General features: G+C 45.1%; 1 protein-coding gene and 1 non-coding gene across 14 annotated transcripts in view; one reads left to right on the forward strand and one right to left on the reverse strand.

The window, feature by feature from the left end:
- Positions 1-14,243, forward strand: part of GPC6 (glypican 6) — a 1,040,045-nt gene that overhangs the window by 977,385 nt on the left and 48,417 nt on the right. The gene's annotated exons all lie outside the window — the stretch shown is intronic.
- Positions 10,091-10,163, reverse strand: TRNAF-AAA (transfer RNA phenylalanine (anticodon AAA)). Its single transcript has one exon. It is a non-coding gene; the product is annotated as a tRNA-Phe (tRNA).

Genomic DNA, 14,243 nt, shown 5'->3' on the forward strand with positions numbered 1-14,243 from the left:
TTTCGCAGCTTGCAATGCACTTGACTAGCCCTCCTTAATCTTTGCAGTGACCCAGGGAGTCAGGTCCAGGAGTGCCTTGGAGCGGTAGGATTCCGATTTGAATCCTCTGACTCCAAACGCCATTCCTTTTTCACTGCAACACGCATCCCGGTTGTAGACCAGGAAATGAAGATAGGCAGGGAAGTGGAATCCTCACGTGTGATGAAGAAACCTGTGCAACCACAGAGAGGGAAAAAGGGAAGGCGTTCAGATGGTGCACAAGGAGAATGAGTGTATAGGAAGCAGAGACATAAGGAGAAAACACATCTTAAAAAGATGGAATCGCAACTCTGAGTCAAGTCCCTTGTAGAAGATCTCGCCCTCTCTCCTGCTTCTTAATACTCCCTGCAGTGCCTTGATCAAGCCTTGGAAAGATTTGTTGAAAGTGAGAAAGCATCGGGTATCTTCTGTAGTTTCCTGTTTTGCTTTTATTACTTATGAAGGGCCAGCAAGTAAGTATGGTCTGCTCTGCTGGTCAACAGTCTCTGTCACGACCACTGACCTCTGTCTTCATGGCGTGGATCCAGCCATAGGTAGTATGTAAACAAATGGGCGTGGCTGTGTGCCAATAAAATGCATCTGCAGAAACAGCAGCCAGCTGGAGACCTCAGTTTGCGGGCCCCCGCCTTGGAATAACCTTTGTTGGAACGTGAACAATCGCCTGGGGAAACAATAAAAACTACCAATGCCCCCAGGCTCTTCCCAATGACTGAATCCTTCTGGAGTAGGGTCCAGGCGTTAATATATATTTTGAAAGCTTCCCATGAAATCCTAGGGGGAAAACAAGATGGCAGGCCACCACTCTTGATTCTGAGACAGCGGCTCTCGGAGTCCAGTCCCCAGGAGAGACAGTAACATCGTCATCTCCCGGGAACTTGTTAGAAATGAAATTCTCAAGCCCAACTCCAGACCTACTAGACCCCAAACCCACAGGGTGGGGCCCAGAATCTGTGGGTTACAAGCCTTCCAAGTGGTAACAAAGACGTCAAGTTTCAGAACCCAAGATCTAGGGTCCCAAGAATAAGCATTCAGTCTCACTTCACGGGTGAGTAAGATGTAATGTTCTAGAACCAGCACTGGACCTGGCATCAAAATCCAGCTTCAAGCCTTCCTTCTGCCCTTTACTACACCTCTCTGAGCCTCACAGTCTCCATCTATAAAAAGGGTAATGTGACATTTATATCTGTATGGTGCGTACGGTGGTTAAGTGATTAAATGTATACGAAGGCAGTTCAGAAACTATCAAGCACCACCTTTGGTCACCACCACGATCAAGTCCAAGGTCACCACTGACCACTGTTGGACTGAGGTGGAAGGACGTGCAGTTATCGTTCATGGACTTGGTCCGTGGTTCTTGGTCCGGGAGGCTGCCGTAGCCCAAAGGGTTAATGCCAGGCATCATCTAGACAGTTGTGCTATCCTTCCAACGTCAGGGTGGCTCTGCTTTCTGAACTTCAGCAAAGTCATGAAGAGAGGAAAGCAGGACCAGGGAGAAGTAAGTGCCTGTGCAGCCAAGGAAGTGCAGAAGCAGCGCTCTCAGGGAAAGGCAGTTAGAATTAAGGCTGATAGGATGGGCTCAAGGTCCACCGGCCCTTGTATGAAACACACGAGGTGAACAAGAAGTCCCCCTGGTGACATTTTCCCAGGAGTTTCTGAGTCACACAGTTAAGTACATATTGACCTATGTTACCCGTCAAAAAGTAGCACCAGCTAGAATCACAAACGTATTCAAAAATGTCTATCTAGATGCCTTTATGAAGAACATACATAACTTGTTCCTAAGACCAACGGGGATGCTTGGGTGGCAAATTTACAGTTCTGGAGGGTTGACATCTAAGACGATATACATCTGACATAAAATAACCCTTAGACTCTCTTTCAGAATGTAATGTCCTAAAAGAACCAGGATCTTACACGTGGTGATTCTGGAGTTCATGTGAGATGAAAACCAAGATATTTCTCAGGATGTCTGCTGTTTTAGAAACATGTGGATTTGAACTGAATGTTTCTAAAATAAAGGCCCTTTGGGAATCAACCATCTTACATAGACTCCAGAGTTACTGTCTGAACTTTAGGGAAAACATCCATGCCAGAGTCAGCACCATCTGTTAAAACTCCCTTGTTTTGTCTTCCTGTCTTACTGCAAGACCCTGCTCTCTCAAATGCTGTGATTTTTTTTTTCCTTCTCTTTTGGTTCATCTGCAGCTATAAAGGGTGAGGAAAGGAGGGCTGGAAAGAGATTTGTCGTTCAGACCCCTTAGTTGCACAGAGGCCCAGGAAGTGCTGCGGAAAAGTATTATTTTCCTACGCAGATTACACATTGGTTTCTATTAGCAAAATGCTCTGAAAGCCGTTTTGCTGGGGGATGCTGGGAAAAGCCGATGTAGGTTAATGTGAGCGGTGAGACGTCAGAACTGCAGGTGTCGCGGCGTCCAGGGAGGCGGGATTACCTCCTGTGTTCACCTCTAACCTTGCTGAAACGTCCTGATCCCAGAGGACTCGTCCAGACTGCTTTTCTCAGAGCAGCACAACTGCCTCGTACCTAGAGCTGTTGAAACATGAACCAAGCGGGGTGTGAACGGGCTCAAAAGATGCTGACTTCCAGATGTTCTTTGATTCTCTCAAACACCGATTGCCCCCGAAGACCATCCTGAGTTGGTGGATGGCAGCGGTTACTCATATTTCTTTTCCGTGATGAAGGCAATAATTTAAAAGCCCCGTTGTCTTTCTCATGAGCCTCTGTCTGGGTCTCCTCTAGGTCATATATTACTTCTCAGTATGAAAATTGCAGAGTCTCACTGGATTGGGCTGTAAAATATCTGCACACGGATGCCAATTTTTTGATTTGCTGTGCTTCCCAGGATGGAAAACTTCTCAGAAATCTGAATGAAGGGCTGGCGTTTTATATAGTGACCTTCCGTGAAAGAGAGGTCGTGGAAGATCTCCTTTCTCTGCAGCAAAAATCGGGAAAACAGGGGGAGTCCATGCAGATGTGCTTCAGGGAAAGTAAAAGAATTCTAAGCAGTGAGTCTGAAATCTGAGTCTGAATCTGAATCTGAAGGGGAGAAAATTTATTTGTCAAGCATGCTTAAAACTAACCTTATTATTGCATTGGAAAATCTCTTTCATTGGAGAATTGAAAAAGAAACCCGATGTGCCAATATGTTGAGATCACAAAGGCTAAGACTTCTGGGAGCTTCTTCCGAATCTGTTTATCCGCTATCTGGTTTAAACAAAGCCTCGCCGAGACCCTAATGGCTTTCCGCAGGTTCATAGAAGGGAGTTCAATGTCTACCACCGGGAAAAATGGTAGAAAAAAAGAATTTACACACGTGTTTCTACTTCCACTCAGTTCAGATACAAATTTGAGGCCGCCTACCTCACTGTCCCAAGAGCCTCTGAACTGACACATTTCCTCCCCATTTCTTCCGAGGAGAAAACTGACAGAATCCTCCAGCTGCGCAGGAGAAAGGAAAAAGGCTTTGATCTGGGTGCCTATGACAGCTCTGACTCGTACAGGAAGTAACCTTAGTGTCTCCGAGTCTTCACCTTCTCCTCTGTGATGTGCAGTTAGTCACAGCTGAGGAGGAGAGGTTAAGTATTTCGTCTAAATTCACACCTGGTTGGGGCAGAGGGAGGACTTGAACCTGCTGGGCTGGTAACGAAGACAGTGTTTAATCCACGCTGTTAATACCTGATGAGGAGAGAATGGGCCAAGACACAGAAAGTCCTCACATCTGGGCCCACTGCTTCAGAGGCCCTCCGTAAATACCCGTGCCCAGTTTCTTTCCTCTGAGTCCCCGTGCACCTGCCGTGTCCCCTCTCTCTCCTGCAGCACCCGATGCTCTCTGTGACCTTCGATGGCACACAGTAAGTACAGGCAAATGCTTTCTGCCCCAGTGACGGCTGCTGTGACCTTCCATTTGTTTACTTATTGTCTCTGCACTGCAGTGGGGTTCTTTTCATGCCACCATATGGTACTGTCGTTTCAGTTCTTCATTATCAATAGTCATTTTTAAGAGTAGAAAGCATACGTAGGTGGTCAGTTCTCATTCTGGGGCCTGGAGTTTGGAAGATAATCAGCCTCCCCCGGGGAAGATTTCCCCTAGGGACTGCTGATCTGCCTCCGGATGTGGCTGACACCAGAGAGTCTGGGGGGATCTACAGGCAGCACGAAATGCAAAAGAGAGCAGGAACCCACTGCACTGACGTCCTAGCTGTCACCATCTTTGCTGAGCAAAGACTGTGTGCTGCTCTCCCTGTCTGCTTCCCTCTGCCTCGGGTGATGTCGTCAGATCAGAGACTTTATTGGGTCTGCCAGATCGTGTTTTTAGCTACTCTTGGTCCTGGGGTCTTCTGGCCATCCATGTTCCGTAGTCTTCAAGTGCCCCGGGATGATGTCACGGAACCTTGTCTAGGACAGCAGTGTCCCTGAGGAAGCCATCATGAGGATGGCCCCTTCTCTTAAGAACTAAGACGTGCTTGTATCCATTCCTTTAATCCACTTAACAACCCTAAACTTTGCCGAGGAAGTGGAGTCACAGAGTGGCCAGAAGAAATTTCACCATTTTAGAAGTCTGCAGTAAACCCTTGCAAATGCCTCAAGGAGAGTCCAGCCAGAACTGATTTACGTATCACACACTGGAGGCTGATTTTGGAACTGAGTCACGGTGGGAGACGGCTGATGGTTTGGAAATGTTTTGACCCTAATATTTAACTGGTTAACTTCTGTCTCGTCATCACCCTTAGCTTAAAAGAGAGTGAGGCCACGAAATCCATTTTGAAACGAGGCCCTGTGCCCTCACCATTGACCCAGCCAGACAAATGCTGTATCACTTAATTAAAAGCCGTAACCATGGGCACAGAATAAAGAAGTATTATTTTAGGAGTTTTCTTTCCGAATCACTCTCTTTCCAACATCTACTGTCGTTCACATATCTGCACGATGTGACTTATCTCTGACTGCTCGCTTGGTGCTTGTGATTGTCCGTCAGAGAAAAGTAAGTTGAATATAAGCATTTTGCAACTTAGGGTCCCTGTTTCATTGGCACCCCGAGAACAGGAATGCATGAAAAGAGATCCAAGGGTGAAGGAGTGATGCTCTTTGTAAGCCAAAATAGTGAAATATCAGTGGGCTGGCATGGAGTGAAATATTGCTGCTTTTGCTCAAAACTTTCTAAGAAGGAAGATCTATGGAAATTAAAATCTGCCTAATTTCTAAGTTTATAAACCAAAAGATAGCAATCATGAGAAAATTGTTATTTCTCCCTAAGGTGGTACCAACCCAGTAGCTTAAAGATGCCATAAAAGTAAAACTGGTTAAATGGCACCTGGGGATGGGAGGGTGGGGATAAACAATAATGTGAAAAAGTGCTGAAAGTCATGGGAAGAGCAGGATCCAGGATGCTGAGGAAATTAATTGTGAAGTATTCACATACATGCTGCTAGAAAATAATAGAAGTTTTTAAATTTTACATATTTTATACTACCGAGGAGGAAGCTCTTAAAATTAGACTGTAATTGATCAATGACCAATGACCCTAAAAGATCTATCGATCTGTCTTCCTGAATGTGAAGAATCAGTTATTGTAACATGATGAATAATCAGCTTAAATTTTACTTTTATATCAGTTTTCAAAATATAACAGAAAAATCTTTTCTGGTCATCTGAGGAGGCCAGGTTTTAAAGTAGACTTTTAACTTGTGTGGGAAAAACTTCCCCATCCCATAGGAGATTTTTCAGCAGAGTCATGTCCTAGCAAATTCAGCCGGCAGAACCTTGAAGGGGAGAAGGGCATGACTTGGAAGAGGCTCATTTGAAAGATTCTGTTTGTGGCTCAGGGAGGAGACGTGGATGGGCCACTGGGGCAGCAGCGATGCTTAAGACACACGTCAGGAAGGCTGGAAGGAGCCCGACAAAGCAAAGAATGAGATGAGAAAGAGAGGTACAAGAGGAGCCACAGATGAGTGAGTTTTGCTCCTAAGAACATCAGGAAACAAAAATAGAAACATGAATCACAGAAAAAGAAAAAAGCTTGGGATGGAGGTGATAGAGATGGTGACTGCAGTTAAGAAATGAGGGTACATGAAGCTGAAATGGGCCAGAAATCACAATGTTCAGGCTAGGGCTCAGGAGAAGTTCCTGGGCTGCGTGACAGATGTAGCCTCCAGCCACATACTTCTGACAGCGTGGAGAGACGGCCGAGGGTATTGGCAGTGTATTAACAGGAGGTCCAAGTAGCATTAACAGTTGGGGCCTGAAATGGACGATGGGAGGCCCAGAGGGTTGAGCAGAGAGAAAAGGATGATCTGGGAGCATGCAGTGTTAGCTGAATCCAAAGGAGAAGAGCCTCCTCCAATGCAGGGTCTTGATTCTCCCATTGAGATGGGGAGGAGGTGAGAACTGAGAGACAAAGCAGGACTGATGGCCAGGAGACCTCCAGGGAGGGCAACCAGAGCCTCAGGTCTCCTGTCATGGACTCGGTGTTCCAAGCCAGGATATGCTCATGCCTTCAGTTGGGCTTAGGGTCTGAATCTAAGCCTTGGAATCTCCCAGAGTGAACCGGTCACACAGTGTCAGCCTAGCATCCAACACGTCAACTGAGCTCAGCATGACTAAGCCAGCACCGAGCATGGATCCTGCTGGTTGGCTGTGGGACCCCTCCCAACAGCACACCAGTCAATTAAGAAAAAGCGTAGCCCCCAGTTAGCAAAGAGTTAGAGACTGAAATGAAAAACCCAGAGGAAAGTCATGGAGCTAAATGGAGATCATTTCACTCCCACAGTTATGTTTCTGCAAATTAAAAGACCAAAATTCTAGAGGCATCACACAATTGTTTGGCCTTTGGGAGTTCCTCTTTCTTTAAAAAGCAATAAAATTACGTTCATCTTGAACACCTCCAAAGGCATGTATATCCTGTGATGTATACGCGTGTATACATCCCATGCGTGTGTAAATATGTAGGTCACTATATAGAGCCAAAGAATGGTTCTGTGTAAATAAGAGATTTTTTACAGCGCCATTGTACTTAAATTGAACCACTTAAATTGAAACTCTTAAGTTTCAGTTACAAATATTAACAGTTTAATAAATGGAGGGAAGGGAGGCTCTGGTTTCTTTTGGTTAACAATGACAAATGAGAAAAGGATTACAAAGTGTGCAAATATTTGCTACAGGGGAACATTTAATACATGTCTATATAAAGGGTTTTAATATACACCCCTTGCTAACATAACTAAATACTATTTAAAGAGATGTCTCTGGCCTCATTATTCATAAACATTTGGAAGTCAATGGAAAAAAAATGCAACACTGATTTATCTTCCTTTGTTACCTCTTGCTTCTTAGGTGATCATTTGTAAAATAAAGGGAGGAAGTCCTTTCCAAAGGCAAAAGTTATCATTATTTAATGGCTAAATAAAATAATAATAGTCATACATATTTTATATATATAATAGCTAATACTGACTGCATGTTTACTCTCTCCCGGGCTCTTCTGTCCTAAAAGGCTTTGTAATTAACCAAACTGCAGATGCGAACACTCACCGGAAGTCTCGATCTCAAATCAGGCCACCAGTAGTTTTCCCTTACCTACTAGCTTGTTCCTGGTCGTTCTCTTAATACCATTATAAAGGTTGTTCCCATGCTAAGGGATGTATCATCAATCAGACTGAGGCCAGCAAAAACTTAAGACCAGTTTTGATATGATATCTGCAAACAGAAAGGCAGCAGAGTCTTTAAAAATTCAAATAAAATATCTTTTATAATTTGAAAAGATCTCAAAGCCATTTGGAAAATGGGTAAGGATTACAATGACATGTGATTCCTCTGAGTAAGGTCTCAGTTCACAGACCCGCAATTAATGAATAGTATTGATAATGAATTAGGAATGACCGTGGAAGGCGTCTTACGAGCCATGATATGAAACTGAGCCAAAGGTAAATAACAATGACCTAATGTAGAAAATAGCTGGGACTTAACAGCGGGACACTGATCGTTTTGAGAGAGTTAAAGTCGTCACGTAACACAGTGTTTCTCAGAGTCAGGTCTGCAGATCTCCTACGTCTGAATGACTCGAAAGGCTGTTAAAATGCAGACTGTGGTCCCCATCACAAATATTCTGAATCAAAATAGACCTTTTTAAAATAAATATCCCAGGTGTTAATTCTCACTCAAATCTGACAGACACTGACCTAAAATATGAGAGAGCACTAATATGAGAGAATTTGTGTTTATTTAATTCCAAATAGCTGAAAATATACTTTTTTGTTATTTAGTATAAGGCACTATTGTGGTCCCAAAAAAGATACATGGAAGTTCTAACTCCCGTCACCTGTGAACGAGACCTTAGAAAAAAGGTCTTGGCAGGTGTGAGCAAGCTGGGATGAGGCCATACTGGAGTCAGGTGAGCCCTAATCAGCATGCCTGCCATCCTGGGGAGAAGAAGGGAGTTCGGACAGAGACACAGAGGAGACACCTGCCGAGGGAGAAGACCGCGTGAAGACAGAAGCAGAGATTGGAGTGATGCCTCTCCAAACCAAAGGATGCCAAGGATTGCTGGCAACCTCCAGAAGCTGGGAAAGAGGCGCAGAACACATTGCCCTCACAGCGCCCGGAAGGAAACACCCTGCAGACACCTTGAATTTAGACTTCAGGCCTCCAGACCGTGAGAGAATACATTTCTGTTGTTTTAAGCCGTCCAGTTATTCTACTGTGTCAGGAGCAGCCCTGGGGAACTCTCCAGGCACAAACCTAGTAACGGGGCTGGTGGGGAAGTTCTTCCCCGACCCGTTGCCCTCTAAGCTGCCCCCTCTACCCTCCCACAGTGGGTTCAGAGCCTTCATCAGGGGTCGTCTCTGCCGCCTTCGATTTCCTCGTGCTTCTCCCTGGAGCCGCGTCTCCAGCCAGGCCATTCCCAGGCCCGGGCCCTCCCCATCAGCTTCCCTTTCAATATCTCGGAAAACAGCTGTCCCGGCTCTGGAGCTGGTTTTGCCTGTCACTCTCCCAGCCGAGATGCGAGAGGTTTCATAATTCACTGGCTGGCCAATGTCACCCCGAAGTATGAAGTTTTTAAAAATTAAACTTGAAAACACGTCTGAGAAGCCCGTGGCCTGCCAGAACTGATTAAAAGTGGGAAAGGCAGGGAATAAAGTAACACAGAAGTGATCCTTGTCATTCTCACCAGATTACATTTCCCCCGTGGAGCCGCGGCACGTATGTCATTCTGGGACCATCCACTCCGAGGGCAGGCCGAGTGAAGGTCATTTTGGTTCTTACTGATTCTGCCGCAATGCCATTCCTCATAAGGATTTACAGTGTTTAACCCACCAGGAGGAGCCGTGAACTATAAATGGCTTCCCGTTTGCCGAGAGAGCCAGCCGTTTTATGAGTGACACCAGCTATGTGGTCCCCTTCACGGGTCTCTCTAATGAAGCCCGCAGCCCCTGCTTCTGCACAAAGAAGCCCAGCCTCGCACTTCACGAAGCTGATCCTTCCTTTGACTCCAGATCAGCGCAGGGTTGTGTCACTGACTAAGGAGGGTAATCCAGACACAGGGAGATATGAAAACCCGAGTTAGCAGACTCACGCTGTTCATTTGATCTGTCAGCGTCCCCCATGACCAAAACCAGGAGGGAGAAAATGGAAGTTGAAGAGCATGAAATGGGAAAAATAGAAAATTAAGAATAGAGTTTGATGACTTGTGACGTGTTCTCACATGGGTTACAAGAGGCGGGGGAGGCCACAGAGGCTGGAGATAGAGATCTGCTGAATAGGTGACTGAATTAACTTTGAGGTCTTGCTTTTAAATAAAACGTGATTATCATTGTGATTAGGGCTGAAAGTTTTTCATCCTTAAAAGTGGAATGAAGGGAGTTTTAAATATGTGGCTAGTATTTGGTGTTTATGGATGGGGTTCTTAATGAGCATGTGTGAACACAGTATTAAAATGGAGCCCAAGGCAAAAGGTAAAAAAAATCAGCAGTATCAATTCTGTCTTCGTTTATTTATTTCTTTGGGGGAGGGGCTGTAATTAGGTTTATTTTCATATTACGGGAGGTACTGGGGGTTGAACCCAGGACCTCGTGCATTTTAAGCACACACTCTACCCCTGAGCCACACCCTCTGCCCCATCTTCATTTAAATGTTTGATATTTTATTCATCACAGGACTTTTTACATCCATTTCGAATTTTTAAAAATATTGCATTAAAATATGATCTATTTTGATGGCTAAGTTTTGGGATACCCCCCCTTTAACTTTTATGCCCAAAGCAAGTACCTTACACGCCTTACCCTAGGCCCAGCTTAGTATCAGCCTTTTGAAATTTAAAAAATGTTTTGTGAAGAGGAGAATGTCACATTCAGGTTTTCATTTACAATGAATTTTGAAGGCAAAGTCCCTCAGAACCAGGGGAGCCATCTCACTTACGAGCCTGAAATGAAACAAGAATCTCTATGAGGCTGTCCTGCAGCACCAGGGGAATGGTTTCCAATTCACAGACTTTGCTTTTCCCAGAGTCTTTGAATTTAAAAGTGTGCTGCGGTTATTAATACTGGTTTGCCAACTGGTGCACAGAGAACCATCCGAAAACTTTGCATCTCTGATAATTATGCTCTTCGTGGCGGCTCATCGCCCTGCAACGAGTCAAGGCCATCTCTGCAGAGACTGTCAGAGCGATGAACTAAATCTCTTCCCAAGAACAGTCCAGCCTCCCTCCACACATGGCATTTATTTAATGCTAGGTCCTTTACGTTGTCCACAACCATTACTTACCTCTTTCTTTGTCCATATGCTCTGGCTCTCGCAACTGCATCTTCACAAGGATAAGAACTGTGCCTTTGAAAAGCGTTCTGTTCAGTGGAAGTACATGGTGTATGTTCAGTATATTCCGAATTAATCCATGAGTTAACTGGAAGTTCCTCTGCTTTAGTTTTTCTCTTTTGTTGAATTCAATTTGTTCCCGTTTTTATCCTCCATTTGCAAAAGAATCCAGGGAATTTCCTTTTTTGGAAAAAATGTGGGCTCCCAGCAGTCAAGCAGGGCTGGGATATGAAGTTATTCTTAAATTAGCACTAATATTACTACTGTTAAAAAGAAAATATATTAACTGGCCTATACTTACAGCATCTCAAATGTTTGAAATAGATAATAAAATTCACCCTAGTTCTCAATTTAGAATCTGCTAGTGAAAAGCAATTAGTAAAATTATTCCAAATCTGTCATCCTTTAATGTCTGAGAAAACACCATCAGGTCAACCTTCTGCATCCTCCTTAGCCTGACACCAAGTAATAAGATTCTTTTCCCCAATAATATCTACTACAGGGTCGTGATTCCTACGTTAAGAGAGATCACGAAATCCGATTCCGCGGGGGGAAGAAAAGGCATACTCGCTTGGCAAAAGGATTTGATTTAAACAGTAAGCTTCCTCTGAGTACTTAAAATACGACTCAGTTTACCAAAACGTTACTGACGCCTAGCAGAGAGCATCCTGTTCACCCACTGTTATTCAGGGCTCCTCCACGTCTGCACTTGGAGAGAACACGGCCCCTGCAAAGTCCTTGTCCTTATCGAAAAGGAATATAGTGCCATCTCCGTGCTGAATGGGAAGCACCCGTCTCACTCAGTTGACTCTGTGTTTAGACTGGCCCCGTTCGAGAATCGAGATGCGCCATCTAAGAAAGCTCTCCACTGTCCTGAGAACATCAACCCGTCAAAAGCGGCTCCCGACTGCACGTGACAGGTGCTGGTGGCTGTTACTATTTAGTATTCTGCAGGCGGGCGCTGTGTCAGCTTCCTAGGGCTGTCATGGCAAGCTTCCGCAAACCAGGTGGCTTAAAACAACAGGCATGTATGGAGTCACAGGTCAGCAGGCTGCCAGTCTGACATCAGGGTGCCTGCAGAGCCGCACTCTCCCTGAAGGCTCTGGGAATGTGGTCCAGGCCTCTCTCCGAGCTTCTCGTGATGCCAGTAAGCCTCAGCATTCCTTGGCTTGCAGCTGCAGCCCTTCAGCCTCCGCCTCTGCCCTTGCCTCGCTGTCTCTCCTCCTGGGTCTGGTGGAGAATCTCTTTCTCCTCCCCGTGTCTCTCCCTTCTCTTCTTTTTATAAGGACACCAATCACATTGGAGTAAGGGCCCACCCTGCTCCGGTATGACCCCATCTTACCTAATTACATCTACAGAGACCCTATTTCCTGACAAAGCCACACGCTGAGGTTCCAGAGACTAGGACTCCATCTGTCTTTTTGAGGAACACAAGCCAGCCCATCACAGGCATTTATTAATGTGCAGGTTGTCAGGGCTAGGCCTTCATCTCTTCAGACGCTGAGTGTTGCACTGTGTAAGAGTCCTCTGACCAAAAACAGCATCTGGCTTTGTGACGTCCCCCTCACGTGGATGGATGCTCCGAAGCTTCACTTCTGACAAGCAGAGCTCAGTGAACACATCCACCACTGGTGTGCGAGGGAGGATGCGGGTGGAGAGGAGGGTATGGGTTAAAGAGTAGGAAGGAGGGGGGAGGAGGAGGCTAAGGATGAAAACAAAAATGAAGAGCATTTACTTTGCAAGTAGGAAGTAGGAAACCTCAGCTGTTGGGCTGAGAACCGTGAACTCTGTCTCACGGCTCAACATCCCACACTTCCATCTAGTTCATTATTCCTCCCGTCAGCTCCTTCCTTGACCCACGGCATAATCCTGGCAGAGGTGAACAAAAAGAAGCATAAGCATAATTTTCCCTTTTCCTCTTGAACACCCAGTTTGTTTGCATTTCATTTTGTCCATCGTAGGTGAGCTCAGAGAACTGGGTGACGATGTGATATTTGAGTATTTCAGACATGAGATTAGAAGAATTTCAAAACACTGCTCTCTGAGCTTTTGTGTGGCTTCTGTTTTCTTCCCATACACATAATGGCCTTTGGGGAGTCCCACTGGTTTTTGATTGGCAATAAATTAAATGGTAAAGGCCAAAGCCTCTGAAACTGCATATAGGAGAGATCAAAATGAAACATCCATCCTGAAAGCTCCCCTCGTTTCCAACTCAACTTCTCTACATCTGATGCTTTGATAGAGTATGACGTTCTTGACACAGAGATTTGGGGTCAGCATAATTTGCTTTCAGAAGTTATCTTGCTAAACATCATGGCTAATAATTTCATCCTACAGTAGGAAATTAAATTTTTCTTTGAGAGAATAACCAATCAACTATTATTTTTAAAACCTCCTATAGATGCAAATTGACTTGACATAATTTAATAAAAATTTAAGAGCAACTGAGGGCTATGAATGAGGCTATTGCAAAGTCAGATTGTTTCTGCATTGCCATTTTATTTTCTTGATGATTTATTCGGAAGTGATGAAAAAGCACCTTGTTATCAGACTTACATGAAGATATTTGGGTAGGGACTGCATATCTGACTAGATGAAATAAAGCATAATAAAAATCACCACGGAAATATAGACTCAGTTAGACCAAGCTGCCTCCTTGCATAATAACCGTATTTGGGATAGTTTGGGGAAATTAAACAGGCAGTGTTGTGCACCAAGGTGGGAGGGGACCTGGCTTGTGAGAGGCAGGTGTTACGAAAAGCGTGTGGACATCAGCCATCTCTAGTTACCTGTCTAGGCTGTTGCGGTTACGTGCAGCCATCATCCAATTTCAGACATTGCCGAGTGCCATAAAGGGCATTAACCCCTCATGAGCCGAAAAATTCTCCTAATTTTTAAAGTCCTTCGCCTCACTAGCTGATCGATGGGTCTCTTTCAGCCTAGGACTCTCCTACGCTTCTACCAAAACAAGCTTCCTGAAGGAGCATGGTCTGTGGCCCTTCTGGCATTCTGTCCTCATTACTTCCCCCAACGTGACACAAATCCCCCACTTCGACTAATATGACCTAGGCCGGCACTTCTCTGAACTTTAGAGCTTTTCCAAATCACCTAAGGGTCTTGTTCAAATGCAGGATCAAGTCCAGGAAGCTCGGGTGGGGCCCGAGGGTGTGCACTTCTGACAAGCTCCCACATGAGGCCAACGCTGCTGGTTACCCTTGAGCAGCAAGGACAACGCGCCCTGGATCCCTGCCCCATAGCTTCTTCCTTCAACTTGGGATTTCTTCCCCTTTCTTTCTTCCTAGGATCTATATATTCATCCCTCAAGACACTGCGTTAGTATCTATTCCTTGAAATGGTCTAGCATGGAACTTACACATCACAA

This window comes from Vicugna pacos, chromosome 14 (genome assembly GCF_048564905.1).
Source record: "Vicugna pacos chromosome 14, VicPac4, whole genome shotgun sequence".
In the NCBI taxonomy this organism is placed as follows: domain Eukaryota; kingdom Metazoa; phylum Chordata; class Mammalia; order Artiodactyla; family Camelidae; genus Vicugna; species Vicugna pacos.